We start from the raw sequence: 15,991 nt of genomic DNA, 5'->3' as shown, positions 1-15,991 counted from the left end.
TCAGCAATAGTGTGGCCAACAGGACCAGGGCCAGAACCAGATTGTTCCCCTGTACTTGGCACTGGTGAGGCCGCACCTTGAGTGCTGTGTCCAGTTCTGGGTCCCTCACTACAAGAAAGATATTGAGGAGCTGTAGGATGTCCAGAGAAAGGCAACAAAGCTGGTGAAGGGCCTGGGGGATAAGTCTTATTAGGAGCAGTTGAGGGAGCTGAGGTGGTTTAGCCTGGAGAAGAGAAGGCTCACGGGAGACCTCATCACTCTCTACAGCTGCCTGAAAGCAGGGACAGGATGAGAGGACATAACTCTCAAATTGTGCCAAAGAAGGTTCAGGCTGGACATCAGGAACAACTTCTTCATGGAAAGAACTGTTAAACATTGGAATGGAAGGTGGTGAGGTCAACACCTGGAGCTATTCAAGAAATGACTGGAAGTAGCACTTCCTGCCATGGTGTAATTGACGAAGTGAGGATTGGTAGAAGGTTGGACTCAATGATCTTAGAGATCTTTTCCAACTTAAAGGAGTCTGTGATTCTGTTAGTTAAAAGTTATTAAAAAATACTTTAAGCCATCAGTACAAAGAGCATCCCACACAGAGCAGTCACAATCAGGGAGTTGTGGTTACCCAACAACAGACATTTCCCCATGATGTGAAGGAGCAGAACTGGCTTAAAGGTGCACAGCTCCAATGGGTTCATTTTGCATTAAAGCATTAACAAACTGCCACCACCATGAAGTCAAATTCAGGTCAGATCTCGAAAATCACTCACATCGGTACCACTTGCACATGTGTAGAGCCTCACGGAATCCTCCTTGGGACAATGTAGGTGGAGACCTCTGCTGTGGTTTGCAACTAAAACATAGCTCACAGCACAGTAGCACAGAGGCTGAGTACCCAACACAGGTTCCTGGATGAGGGCACAAAACACTCCAGTACCTAAGCAACCACAGTCATTTCACACTTCACCATACATATCAAACAAATGCCATCTTTAATTAAGGTCATGCCGGAGAAGCAACACCAAGTCATTTTCATGCTCTCTAGCAAGCTTAGATGAACTATGCTCTCCATCTGTGATTTGGAAGCAAGGGACAAGAACAAAAAAAAGATCATCTATTATTAAGTTCAATAAAAACACATGAATGAACATAGCTTCAAGAACCCCTTGCTGACTTAAAAGCAAATATTTTTTATGAGCTATCATGCCTATTTAGGAAACTCAGAGTTTATTGTTGTTGTTATAGAAAAAATAAATATATATAACTACAACTCAAACCCTAGTAAGCTGAAACTTCTTCCACTCAGCCCAACAGGATATTCTTACTGGGTGCCAGGGGCAAGAGAAGCACAGTTAAGTCCCAAACATCATCCACTCCTTGGCAGCTCTGCTGCCCCAACCACATAGTTAGTATTTGGCTACTGGTACTCTCTGATGGAGATGTGGTCATGCATATTTTCCATTTTTTTCCTTACTTTCCCACTTCCCCCACCACATCATTTAGTTCTGTGTCATGAACATTTTGTTTGTTTGTATGAGCACAGAGCAAGTGAACTGAACCCACGTCGTCAATTAAACCAAAGTCAATTTGGAGAGAAATACAGAAGGTTAATTAACTGCTAATGATTTTGGCATTTATTTAGGTTAGTCCCTAAACTTAATTTATTGATGTGACAGTATATCAATGTGCCATGATTTATAAAAGACACCTGAAACACAAAAAGGTTGATCATGCAACATTCAGGGCTGCACACTAAAAAAATGTACAGATGTACAGATGTAATAAAAACTATTTTAAAGGAACACTCTCAGATTAAAAACATTGAATTTCACACCTGAAACAACATATCAGAGGAGACTTGCTCTGAGAACCAGCTAAGCCTAACACAGCCACAGAGCATTCTTCTCTGCTAGCAGAGTGTAAGTTGTTAAGTTCCTAAATACAGCTAAGCCCTCTTGGAGGTCATTTCATGGCATACTCTGATGCACTGCTTTTTCATAGCTGCTGGTAGCACTGAAAATCAGGGACATGCAAAATCAATAGATCAGAATGAAAACTGCTCTTTCTATGAGTACAACATAAGCTATGGCACAGACAGTACAGCCCAGAAAATTTACTTCAAGGTAACTTTCCTGTAAGAAATTAAGCCAACTGTGACAATGGCGTGAGAGGATAAATAAATACATGATTCTCAACCACTTTCAGTCATGGGTCAATCTTTTAGTCTGAAGTACTCCAGCACAGTCAGATCAGGCTTCTCAGAAGCTCAAGTACAGATCACAGCATGTGTCAAGGAAAGCACTTCTTGTTGCTGAGAAGGGAAAACAGCATGACTTGGACAAAAACCTGAAAGTTTGCTTTGTGCCGCATGTAGGATTTAAAAAAAGAGCAAAATTAAGATTCAAAACTAAGTAAAACTAAGTTTACTCCACAAAGGAATACAGGTACCTTCTTACCAGTTTTAGACTTAATACCTTCACCTTCTATCTACAGATGTCAAAGCTGAGATAAACAGGTAACACGCTGGTACTCAACACAACATGGGGAGAAGGAATCACACTGCCATTCATTTATGCACCAAAATCTTAATCAAGCTTCTAAACAAGAGCCTTTTGAGATTGCAGCTTAAAATGCTGGAAGGCACATGTGGACATTTCCTGTAATAAGGGTCATGCAGAAGGAGTACAGGAGATATCCAGCCTCAGGTAGAAAAACTTGTCTGACTGCAGCCCTTTTCTCACTCTAAGGCCAATATTGCAACTCCACATTGTAAATTCTAAAGGATTGACTCAATCATGAATATTGTAGTCAAGATATTCAGAGCAAACTAAAAAAAAAACAAAAAAAAAAAAAAAAAACAAAAAAAAAAAACCACAAAAACAAAAAAAAAAAAAAAACCAAAACAAAAAAAAAACCAAGCAAACAAAAAAACTTTGGCACATTTTATCAGACAATCTGCAGTGCAAATGCAGAAAGTGTAAGAAAGAGACTGATATAGCAATCAGCATTTATTGCAGTAATCCAGTGGACTGAATAAAAGATAATTAAGTTAGTAGTGAACTTTCACACAATCTGTTTGTCACTAACAGGCCACAACCAAAACAAAGGTAAATGGAAGATGATGATAGGAAATCATTCAGTAAAGTACTTCAAAAATAGCCCTATTGGTACAGAACATATTCAAAGAAGTGTGGTTGCTTATCAAATACCTTGAATCAAAGGGTACAATAAATATATGATTAATAAAATTTGTTGTTATTAGGAGGAAGACCTCAGAGAAAAGGAGTTTTGAATTGTGGAAAACAATTAAGTTTGTAGCTAGGCTAAGAACCCCTGCAGGAAACCAAAAAATAAGCAGAGTGACAGTGGGAGAATCGGTGCATATGAGCTTGGAACACTGGTCATGCGATTAACACATGGATAGCAGGAATATACATATTTCCATCAAAGCCCCACTAGACAGACCATACCTGTTTAAAAAAATATCACACAAAGAATAACAAGCTTGCTTTTGCAGCATGAGGATGAAACTGAGATACTGAGCTACAGTCTGCTACTCTTCTACAGCTGTATTGCGTGTGACTCCAGGGAAGTAATTTCACACCTTGACCTTTTATTGTCCTTCCAATTCAGAGTACTTAAGCGGTTATCCTAAGCAGTAATAACAAATTATTGTTATTTAATATGCGCTGTTATGTAGCAATAATTATCCCTGAAATGACACCTACGCAAAAAACCTTAATATATACCATGCCATAAACAAGTTTTTATTGGCTGGAAACTTGTGAAGGATTAGCACTGCATCAAATGCAGCACAGGGGCTGAACAGATTCCAGTTCTCATTTCATTCTGTGGTATCCCAAGGCAACTGTCAGGAAGAGATTCAGATGCTTCTTCCACACTTGAGGTTTCTACCAGTCGGCCACCACAGCTTCAATGTTGCTCCTGTGGTAGAGTGATACAACGCTACACTTAAAAGGGACTGTGCTGCCACAGTCACACATTCTCCCAGCTGCTAAGTAAGCAGTGATAGCTGCTTCAACCAAAGTGTTAGGTCATCCTGAAAATAAGCTGCACACCTGCTTACTCCTGTCTTCATTGTGAGAGGCAGAGTCACTGAGGGATCACTGCAATATTCAGTTTCATCATGCCTTAACTCCCTCACATACAGAAGGATGATGCATCTTGTGGTGCTCTGCATAGACAATTTGTGGGTTTGCTTGCCAAGTGAATGCAGGATTTTGTCTGAGACAATCAGGAACAGATGTCACTTTATTACCATTCCCACATCACTTGAATGACATGGGCTGTAAAACTTTACTTCTCATCCTCCTCAGTGTCCCTGTGCCCATAGCTACCCAAACAAAACCAACTTCTGGCTGTTCTGTGACACTTTTCTTCACATCTAATACAGGACACAGATGTGAGTGAAACAGTTACAAACCCAGAGAACAGCAACTACTGTCTTGTTTCCTTCTGGAAATGAAGGAATGCGGAAGAAAAGACAAAGAAAAAAGATAAAAGGTTGCTTTTATGATTCCTATCCCCTCTTCTTCCAGCTGTCTCTGGTGAATTCTCTCCCTAAGAGAAATCCCCGAGGTCTTCACACCAGGCTTTTACATGTTGTTTTGACATGGTCTAACTTATCCTCTCAATACATCCCTGGGTGCTCCTAAGTTTCATGACATGCTGTAGTAGTGGACAATAACATGTCTGAAAAGAAACCACGGTATAGAAAAGGTGAAAGTGCTTTGTTTACAGGTTTCAGGCATTATTGGATATGTTTTATTCATCCAGCCATGCAGAGTTCTGAGCTGCTATCAGACAGAAGCAACTACTCGAGGCCAACACCAAAGAAATAGAAAATATAGAAGCTTTAAGATAATTTTGCCATTTTGAAAATCCTTCAGTTCAGGACTCCAACCTCCTATTTGCTACAAGCTTATTTTGAAAACCAAGCGCCATTTTTCATTTGCTGCTCCTGCCTCTCTTCTCCTTTTGATCACTGCACAGCAATAGCATTCCAGATCCACCATTCTCAAATGAGTAAAGGTGGTGCTTCTTTCTCCTCACACCTACAGTAATAGTCAAGTTGATTTCTATCTTCCCTTTAAAGACAAATGAACAAAAACTCCCCAAAAATACTCCAAAGCAAAACTCACAAATCTTGGGGAGATAAATTACAAGCAGTTTGATTTATCTCCCTCACTCCAGTGCACACTGCTTTGACTACTAGTAAAACTACTTCCCAGCAAAATGATGAAAAGTGCATGAAGAAGGCTGTGGCAGAAATATGCAACCTGCTTTTGAAGTTTAGTCAGCTGAGGAAAAGCTGGTAGCCAAGCTGCAGAAGTAGGTGATATGGCTTTTGTCATTGCACTCACCTAGCCACCATGCATATTTATTTTCACCTTAAAAACTTATATCTCAAATGTTTAAGGAAAAAAAAAAAAAAAAAAAAAAAAAAAAAAAAAAAAAAAAAAAAAAAAAGCCCAGCAAATTTATCCTTAGCTGTAATTGAAAGTGAAACTTCAGACATGGCTAGCCAGCCAGCTCCACAGCAGCTGAAGCTCTCCTGGAGGGAGGAAATCAGATACTTGAAACTGCCTCAGCAATTAGTATCTTTACATCACACAGCAATGAGACTGAAAACACATCATGCCCAAGGTATATCCTTTGACAGCATATAACTGACATATACTACCACTTGCTACAAATTAGTCATATAATACTTCTGTGTTACTGTGCCCTCTGGACTTCTGATCCCAGTACCTTCAACAGATCCGCAACGGAAATGGAGAGCAGGAACCAGGACTCATCAGACTCCTGTCAGTCTTGCAGAATGGACATGAAGGAAAAGGAGGAGCCTCCAAAGAGATGTGTGAAACTACAGCTCAAGAAGTTTATTAATTGTATAGCTATGCTGGCTCTGCAAGAGAGCATCACACACAACTACAGTCTTCCCAGCACACCAAAAGGTTTGATCAAGCAGCAGTCGGCTCTGCCAGTTTATTTTAAAAACAGTATTAGCATACAGATAGTCACCACAACTACCTTCTGATTTATTAGCAATTGCTATTGATTAGGATTTATTGGATTTCTGTGGGTTCTTGAGAACTAGCTTGAAAAAGCAGAGAACATTTTAAAAGCATGTATCCCTTTTCTTATACATAATAATAGCAAAAAGAGCATGCAGAGAAAGTTTCAGGGGGGCTTAGATTGGTAAAGGAGCAGAAGTATGGAACTAGAAAACAAACAGCCTTATTATAGAAGAGGCTGAGACTCTGCTCTTCAATTAAGTTCTTCTTCTCAAAACTGGCTGCTTATAATAACCTCTTATTGCTAATGAAACCTCCCCTTGCCCCTATATTAATTTTTTAAAATGACACTCAACCAAAAGTTTCCTATTAACAATTTCTGGCTAGGTACTAATCTTCCCTAATCAACACTAGCAATCACCTCCAGTTTCCTAAGTGAAAGCACATACTTGGAGGTTAAATCTGGGGCTTTTCTGTCTCAATTGTCAGAGCACTTAGTATCCTCTGATCCTCTTGAAGATATCATCTACCTAAATTATTGATCGAAACAGTAGCACTTTTTTCCTTCTCCTACTCTTCATATATCGAGTGAAGGCAGCCTAATGGTATGTTGCAGATTTTATTTTCTTCCTTTTTATGAAATATGGGGTAGCTTTTTTTGGCAAGAGGTATTAACCTAAGTTGCTGAATAAATCATAGAATGGTTGGGGTTGAGAGGGACCTTAAAGATCTTCTAGTTCCAACTTCCATGGCATGGGTAGGTACACCTTTCACTAGATCAGGTTGTTCAAAGTCCTATCCAACCTGGCCTTGAGCACTCCCAGTTATGTTCCAGTTTATTTTCATAAATCTCTGGGATCCATCCCAGGGTGATGAAGGAGCTGGCAGATGAGCTTGCGAAGCCACTCTCCATCATTTACCAACAGTCCTGGCTCACTGGTGAGGTTCCAGATGATTGGAAGCTGCCAATATGATGCCCATTCCCAAAAAAGGTGGGAAGGGGGATCCTAGTAATTATAGGCCAGTTAACCTGACCTCAGTACCAGGTAAGGTAACAGAGCAGTTTATTTTGAGTGTCACCAAGCAGTACTTACAGGATGGCCAGGGTACCAGACCCAGCCAGCATGGGTTTAGGAAGGGTAGGTCATGTCTGACCAACCTGGTCTCCTTTTATGACCAGGTGACCTCCCTGGTGGATACAGGAAAGGCTGTGGATGTTGTCTGTTTGAACTTCAGCAAGGCCTTTGACACTGTCTCCCACAGCATATTCCTGGAAAAGCTGGCAGCCCACGGCTTGGACAGGAGCACTCTTTTCTGGGTTAGGAACTGGCTGGATGGCCGGGCCCAGAGAGTGGTGGTGAACGGTGCTGCATCCAGCTGGCAGCCAGTCACCAGTGGTGCCCCTCAGGGCTCTGTGCTGGGGCCAGTTCTGTTCAATATTTTTATTGACGACATGGATGAGGATATTGAGTCCTACATTAGTAAATTTGCAGACAACACTAAGCTGGGAGCGTGTGTCAGTCTGTTGGACGACAGGATGGCTCTGCAGAGAAACCTGGAATGGTTGGATGGATGTGCAGAGTCCAATAAGATGAAGTTTAATAAGTCCAAGTACCAAGTCCTGCATTTTGGCCACAATAACCCCGTGCTGCGTTATGTGGCTGGACAGTGCCCAGGCAGAAAGGGACCTGGGGGTACTGGTTAACAGCCAGCTGAACATGAGCCAGCAATGTGCCCTGGTGGCCAAGAAGGCCAACGGCATCCTGGCCTGTGTCAGGAATGGTGTGGCCAGCAGGAGCAGGGCCAGAACCAGATTGTTCCCCTGTACTTGGCACTGGTGAAGCCGCATCTTGAGTGCTGTGTCCAGTTCTGGGTCCCTCAGTTTAGGAAGGATGTTGAGATGCTTGAGCGTGTCCAGAGGAGGGCAACAAGGTTGGTGAGGGGCTTGGAACACAAACCCTGTGAGGAACAACTGAGGGAGCTGGGGTTGTTTAGCCTGGAGAAAAGGAGACTCAGAGGTGGCCTTATCACTCTCTACAGATGCCTGAAAGGTGGTTGTAGACAGGTGGGGGTTGGTCTCTTTCTCCAGGCAGCAGCTGACAGAACGAGAGGACACAGTCTTAAGCTGTGCCAAGGGAAATATAGGTTGGATATTAGGAAAAAGTTTTTTATGGAAAGATGATAAAGTACTGGAATGGCCTGCCTGGAGAGGTGGTGGTCACCATCCCTGGACATGTTTAAAAGAAGATTGGATGTGGCACTTGGTGCAATGGTTTAGTTGAGGTAGTTGGACTTTATGATCTTTAGGCATGGGTTGGACTTTATGATCTTGAAGGTCTCTTCCAACCTAGTGATTCTGTGATTCAGTGGTGAGGAACCCACAACTTCTCTGGACAAACTGTTCCAGTGCTACACCACCCTCCAAGTAAAATGTTTCTTCCTGACATCTAATCTAAACCTGCCCTCTTTCATTTAAAACCTTTGTCCCTAGTCCAGTCACTATCTGCCCTTACAAAAAGTCCCTCTCCTCTCCTTTTTATATGCCCCGGTAATGCACTGGAAGGCTGCAACGAGGTCTCCCTGAAGCCTTCCCTTCTCCATGTTGAATGACATGAATTTTGTGCCAGGGGAATGGAGAAGAGGAGGAGGACAGAGCTGGCACCCAGAGCTGAAAAAGCTCTTGCAGAGAAACAGGGTAGTCATTCTTCTTACTGCTCAAAACTGAAGAACAAGATACTGCACTATCAGTTTTTATACCATGTCCAGACAGAAAAATGGCGTTACATGGTAACAGACATATATAAAAGCATGAAGAAAATATTCTTCATGGGACTTGCACCTTTGGCATATGCTTTACTGTCTTTAGCTCTTTCAGCTGCAGAAATTCAGGGACAAATAGACAGGGGAGTAGCTGTGAAAAAGAGCTAGCACTCAAACCTTCATAGCAGGTAACGTCATTCAAAGATTCTCAGTAGTGGGGAAAGAAAATAAATCAATTGAATAAAAAGCTGCCAACGGGTTATATATGATTTTACATCTAGTGGCAGTGGTCATGCTTGAAGCATGTCCTAACCCACCATGACAAGTGAGCATGTCTGCTTTCCAAATATATTTGTCTCTTCAATAGGACCACATGACAACCAGTAAGGCAACTAATGCACAAGCTGATAACTTAGGAAAAACATATTTGTGAACTGGATAAAACAAGACAAGATCCCAAACTAGAGATTCAGCTGTTACACTTAACTACTGAGATCTACAAATGCTAATTACATCTATATTCAAGCTCATACTAACACTACAGCATTTCAAGATCTCAAGGCACCTTGTGGTGGAAGGTCCGCGGATGCTTAACAAGACAAATGCAGCCTGTTTGCTCCGGCTGCTCTACACACACAGTCAATTTCCCCAGGTCCCCATTTTAATCTCAGACCCATTTTTTTTTTCCTGCAGACAGCCATCTGCTCCTATCATTAGCATGTTTCTCTGCATCTAAGGACAGAGAGCCTCTAAGATACAAGTTTTTCTAGATGAGTGTTTCCTCTATGTTTGTCCCAGTTTTGTCCTCAAGGACAGAAAGTGTTGATTATAAGAGTGTGAGGTGCGCTGTGTACTAGCAACACGCAAGTTCTGCTTTTGCCCTGAGTACTGCAAAAAAACACCCAAATCCTCAAAGACAGGCATTTTTGTGCATTGGAGATACCTTAGAGACAGTTTTCATAACTTTCCTGACTTCACTGCTTATATTTTCTACCCTTTACGCAATCTCTTTTTCTCTGATAATTTTATACACCCATTTTGATAGTCCCTCAAAAGATATTAAAGAAGAAACCAAGTTTTAGGTTCCCTCAGTATCATACACCTGGTTTGATCTAAGAAATAATCAGAGATTTTCACCATGTTACACATCCAATGCCAGCATCTATAACCACAGAGTCCTGCTTCTTGTAATCCAGTCTTCACATGCTGGCAACACTTATACCCAAAAGATAAATGGCAAAGTCAACTCCAAAAACCGAGTATGTCCTTGTGTATCGCTGGCATTAGGCCAAAGGGCAATTATTCCAATATGCTTCCACATTTCAAACCTATGTACAGTTTCAAGTAAGAAATTGCCAGTCATCTTTGCTCTTATAGAACTGTAGGTTCTATTGGAACCCATTCTTCATTGAAAGCACGTGATAGATTGGTTACTGTGCATGTAAAAAACATAAAACTTCTCTGAAATACAGCTCAGCTAAAGCACAATGCCCCCCACCAAAGCCAAACACTTTGTTCTTTGTATGTTCTGAAATGTCTTCTCAGCACTGCCAAATCTGAACTGTTCTCACATCAGGAATTCCTAGAATACTGCCAGTTGGAGACAAGGAGGAATATGCCTTTTTGGCGCTTACTCTGCATGGATTTCTGATACCACTGAATGCTTATGACCAGCTTGTGTTTAACATTATCATGCAACCACAAAAGACCTTTGAAATGCTTCTGAGAGGAATTATGAGAAATAATTATGAAAATTCTTAGAGAATTATGGAAAATATAAGCAAATGTAAGACAGTTTACAATTAAAGCATTCAAGCAATCAGAATTACAGAATCTAGATCTAATACTTGAAATAAACATTAACAAAAATACACTGTCTTAGTCTCAATATAAATGTTTGCTTTAATTGTGTCATGCTATTTATACTATTAATATTTATATGTTATAAATAAAATTTAGTGCTTGGCACAAACTAGGAGGTTTGAACTGATTTGATTATTCCTTATATCACTGCACATATTTTATTACATAATTGGCTAAGGTTTACTTACTTATGTAGTGTCTAGCTGAAAACCTGGGCACTCCCTCTAGAAGAAAAAAGCTATAATTTTTGTTTGCTGCTATCAGCTATACTACATAGTATTCCTATGGGTGCTCATATTTCCTGATGTTACTATTTTTATGCCGTTCATAAACTGAGATCATGTGGATGCCACCAGTAAAGAATCAGGTAACCAGCTCAGTCCAGCCATATAAGTTGAGAGTGGGATGAAGATGTCTCTAACCTTCTGCTTCTATTACAATGAGAACCTGCACAGTTGTCTTCTGCAACATGAGAAACATTTACAGTATTCTCACTCCTTCTCTTCTATGTTGCATTCCCTGCAGAATTGACTGTTTGAATTAATGCCACATATGGGAGCCAGAATTTTTTTTTTATCCAAGTTCCATTAAACTTGCTTCCTACACAAATCAGACTGACTGAGTCACTCATTACATTTCTATTAAATCTCATACTCACTTATTCAGCATTGGATTTTTATATAGCTAACTGGAATTTAGTCCCTTTGTACAGCCATTAAGATGTTCCCATGAAGATTACAGCATAAGTGGAAGCAATAAGGTATTAGCATACTCTACAACTTACTCCATCAATTTATGTGCTGAATATGAATTTGGAAACTCCCATGAACTTTAATTTGTACTATGTACATAAACATCCACTGTCCTGACAAGATATTTAGCCTCCTTAAATTGCAAAGGCATAAATAACCTGCTTCAGCCACAGAAAACCCAGAGAACTCAGTATTACTGAAATAAGTGGAATCTGTATTTCCTACTCAATTTGATGTTGATGGCCCACAAAAGTTATGGTAGATAAAACCACCTAGAAGTGGTGAGCTTCATGCATGGTCAGTAGACTGACTGTAGTCCCACTTTTGGCAAAAAACGTGATTAATTTATATATGAATGCACATTTTGATAATGTGCATATTAAGCATTCATTTCTGAGGTCCAGGTTGTCTTATTTTTTTCAGATCACTCACTAAGAGCCCCCAATACTCAATAACGTTAGTGAAGAACTATTAAGATGTTTTGCACTGCCACCAAGAAATCAAATTAATTAGCGTCAAAAACCTGAAGATGATGCTCTGCTAGCTGCTTCACTTACTAGAATAAGCAGGAAGAACCAGCTTGAGTCATTCTTGCAGTAATGCACCTTGGCATGTTTAGTAGATATACAACAATTTCCTTTCCCTCCCATTTATCTCCTTCAACCCCTATATTTATTTCAAAAGAGTTTATTCATTGAAGATTAGGTTTTGTCATTCTTGTGAGTCTCAGTCTATTCAGTGATAACACTGATAACATACATTCAGTATACATTTACATATATAAAATGCACATAAGCTAAACCAAGATATTTGAACAGCAGTTGCATTTTCACAAACACCCTACTCACTGCTCTAACATCTCCTACATTGTCAGAGAGGAGGGGCATTTGATTGATTTATACCCCACTTTCAAAACCTCTTCTCAACAAGCAAAATGCTGTAAATGAGTCTTAGTGCAAGAAAAAAAAAATCTTGACTGGAAGTTCTCCTATGGTTTTGAGTCTGGAAGCTGTGATAGTTATCTCCATACATTTGAAAAAATTAATTACTATACTGCAAAGTTGCAATTTTGCAGATGTTATTCAGTGAGTCTGAAATAAACCTTCCACAACTCCTACATCTACTAACATGTTTATTTCTTAACACCATATATACAGTCACTATAAGCAGATGTTTTCCTCCAATGGTTCAGTAACATTTCTAGTACCCAGTGGGACATGGCACCTTTTTAAGAACCAGTAGGCCAAGATGATGCTCTTTCAGTAGTGATATTAGCTGCTCAATGTTTAAGTCCAACTTCACTGCTGCTCGGCTTACACCACTCTGTCAGGAAAAGGTGGACATACTAAAGGGATTATTCTCTTCTGAGCCTTAAAGAAGAAAAATTCCCCTAGGAGTGACAGCCTTATTGCTGCACACATACAGGTGCATGATACCTTTTAGTGAAACACAGCTTTGCCAGCCCATGAGAACAAAAATCCTTCAGAGGTTAAATTTCCAGCTGTAGCTACTTTCAACAGATTCTCAACAGGGGAATAAAATCTGTTATAATTTTAAGTGGAGAAGACTCACAATGGAGACTGAAGGAGGAGAAAGAAAGATAAGAGCTCCTTCTGGATTTGGCTGCCAGTAAGGTCAGAGCAAAGAGAGGTACAAAACATTAGCAATGCAAAACACTCAACTCCAGAAATCACTTCCCTCACTGATCTGCACTTGAGTCTTCAAAAATCATCTCAGGTGATATCTACTCATTCACTGCCTTGCTTGAGACTTACAGCTTGAAAGGATGGCATTTTAGAAGCAGAGTATAAAAAAGAGAGATTTTCTGCTACTTCTTGGTTTTGTTACGTGTGGTTTTATATACAGGAAAACACAAAGCCTTTTTCAGTCAAAGCGACATCATCAGGAAATCCAGGCTGAGTACCATTCCCTCTTGCTCCATAGCTCTGAGGGGTCCAAGTGAGCACAACCAGTTGCTTTCGTGCGTGTAGCATATTGTCTGATGGCACACTGATACAGCTTCTGCCAAATTCAGCCACTGAATGAAAGTGCTAGAACACATTTAAAATAATAAAGTACAGTGAAAGCGAGCCAAGAGGGGGTAGCACACAAGCATTCTTCTCTTGCACATTCAAACTCCTAATGAACTGTGGAATCTCGCTTGCATTCCCCCCAAAAAATTTAACCCACGGAATAAATACTAACACAAAAGACTGAAACAGAGACCAACCACATCCCATATCTTCTACTATGCTAGTAGCTCAGTAGTAGTAGAAATTAAAACAAAGCACTTCCAGATTTCACATTAATGAAAATACTTTCATTAAAAAACAAAAAAAGAAAAAGCCAACTCCCTCCTATGAAGGGCATACTCAGTTTTAGTTAAACTACAGAAGCACAACACTGCACACCATATCAGGGTATTTCCCCAGCTAGGATTGGCACCAGCCCACCACGCTCTGTGCCCTAACTTTAATTTTCACTTTTTGTCACAGAATTAGAAAGAAAAGGAGTAAGTAATCAGAGTTTTTTTGGTTTGGTTTGTTTTTTGTTTTCTTGTTGTGGGGTTGTTGTTTTTTTTTTTTCCCACTACAAGTTTTAGTTTTGCTAAGGAAGCCTTTTGTAGAATGGAGAAGAATCAATCAGATAATGTACAATAATATGCAACAATATCTAAAAGCCTACATTATTGTACTCAATTATATTATAATGTCCTAACTTCCATTATGATCTTCTGCTATGGGTTTTAATTATTTCCAGCTACAATTAATGAGATCAGAGACCACAATAAAACCTAAAAGATAGATCAGTCTTCTTTTAGATTAGAAAGGTTTTAAAAGGGAGCTTTGCACTTCATTCCAGGAACAGAGACCTCTTCTTTCTTTTTCTTCTAAAGAGAACATGCACATAGTTGTTATGGGTTTTTGTTGCCATTGGTCAGGTTACACAAAACTTCATTACAATACTTAACTCTCCCTATCCACTTGCACTTAGCACACATTGATTTTCATCCCATCTTTTTAAAGGACTGTCAGCCATCGCAGCCATCGCTCTGTTTTATTTATTTTCATCAATATTGGTGTGAGCATGTATCACATTCAAGAAAAACAACAAAAAAGATGGGCTGGTTGTCAACTGTTACAGAAGAGAGTGAGGAAGGAAAATGGGCAATTATGCAATGCTGGTAGCTCTCTTAAGGAATAAAACTTCCAAAATCTCTTTTATGTAGCTGACAATGTGTTTTGTACAAGATAGGTTTTCTGATGTCCAGTTGGAAGCTTATGCTATAATATCAGTAAGACACTAGGTGAGAAACTAGTGGTAACAGCACCTTCTCTCTTTCAACTAGCTACCTATATGCACAAAGCCTAGTGCACCTTATTATTTTGATACTTCTATCCCTCTCTCAACATGAATATAAATTGATCAATCAATTCAAAACTTATTTTGAAAGAAAAACAGCATAATCACATATCTCTTATGTGATGTAACTTTAAAGGAACAGGCTATTCTATTAATTCTCAGCAGTTAACAACAACTGGCACAAAGAACTGCAGTGTCATCCCCACACACAGGCACAGTGCACCTTGGCTTGTACACCTCAACTAGTCTTGTGGAGCAACAGCATTGTTTACATGAAAGGATGAACTGTGGTGTGGTCAAGGGTAGGTTGTATTTAATGTTTTCCACTGAGCTATGGCCAGATCAATCCAATGCTTTACTTTAATTGCAATGTTTCTGGGTAGCCAACTTTCAGACAGTGGACAGTGTTATCCACTACTCAAAAAATATCCATGTTGCCAGACTTCCTTCTCATTTTGCACCAGGATTCACTAACAATGATCAATTAAGGAAAAAGTCCTGGATCTGTAAATAAACCAGCTAGGTTCCTTAACAACCTGCTCATTTGCTTGATTTCAATTATCATTAGCCTGTCCCAGATTGCAACTTTTATTTGATGTTATTAAGAACCTTTTAATATATTGCCTAGTGGCTTTTCACAACTTGAATTTATTTCTGGCATTAAGCAACCGCTAGCCAAAATACAAGTATCTAAATTATTAGCATTTCCAGGTCAGAGAAACTTAACATCATTAAAAGGAAGTATCTTGTGATTCTAATCTTAAGTGTGTATTTTTCCCTATTTTTTGTTGATGATTTAAATATATATATATATAGACATTTTCCATGGCTATAAGTTGCTTAGTAATGGAAATGACTAAGAAGGAAGGAAGCACTTTAGAAAGCTTCTTAACAAAAGAATATTCCACAAGTGGATATAAGAATTGCTAGTGTATGGAAAACCTTATGCTACCCTGCCACAATATGGACCTAAATAAAAACTGTACATTTCTATCCATTGAAATACATATTTTTTTTTAATACTGGGTATCTCAAGCACCACTGACTTAGTAAGCAGATAAATTATTTTAAGTTAGAAATTTTCTAGATGATTACTGTAGTCCTTATTATATGTGTATTCATGGAAAAGAGTTTGCACTATCCAGTGTATATCCTTTACTGAAATATTTTTTTACAAATGCAGGAATATGATGTGCTACATTAAATACTTGCACAGGT

The 15,991-nt window shown here is 39.5% G+C and overlaps 1 protein-coding gene across 3 annotated transcripts in view; it reads right to left on the bottom strand.

Moving 5' to 3' along the window:
* Positions 1-15,991, bottom strand: part of TPK1 (thiamin pyrophosphokinase 1) — a 303,481-nt gene that overhangs the window by 211,928 nt on the left and 75,562 nt on the right. The gene's annotated exons all lie outside the window — the stretch shown is intronic.

Source organism: Vidua macroura, chromosome 1 (assembly GCF_024509145.1).
Source record: "Vidua macroura isolate BioBank_ID:100142 chromosome 1, ASM2450914v1, whole genome shotgun sequence".
In the NCBI taxonomy this organism is placed as follows: Eukaryota; Metazoa; Chordata; class Aves; order Passeriformes; family Viduidae; genus Vidua; species Vidua macroura.
This window is presented reverse-complemented; position numbering and strand designations above follow the sequence as displayed.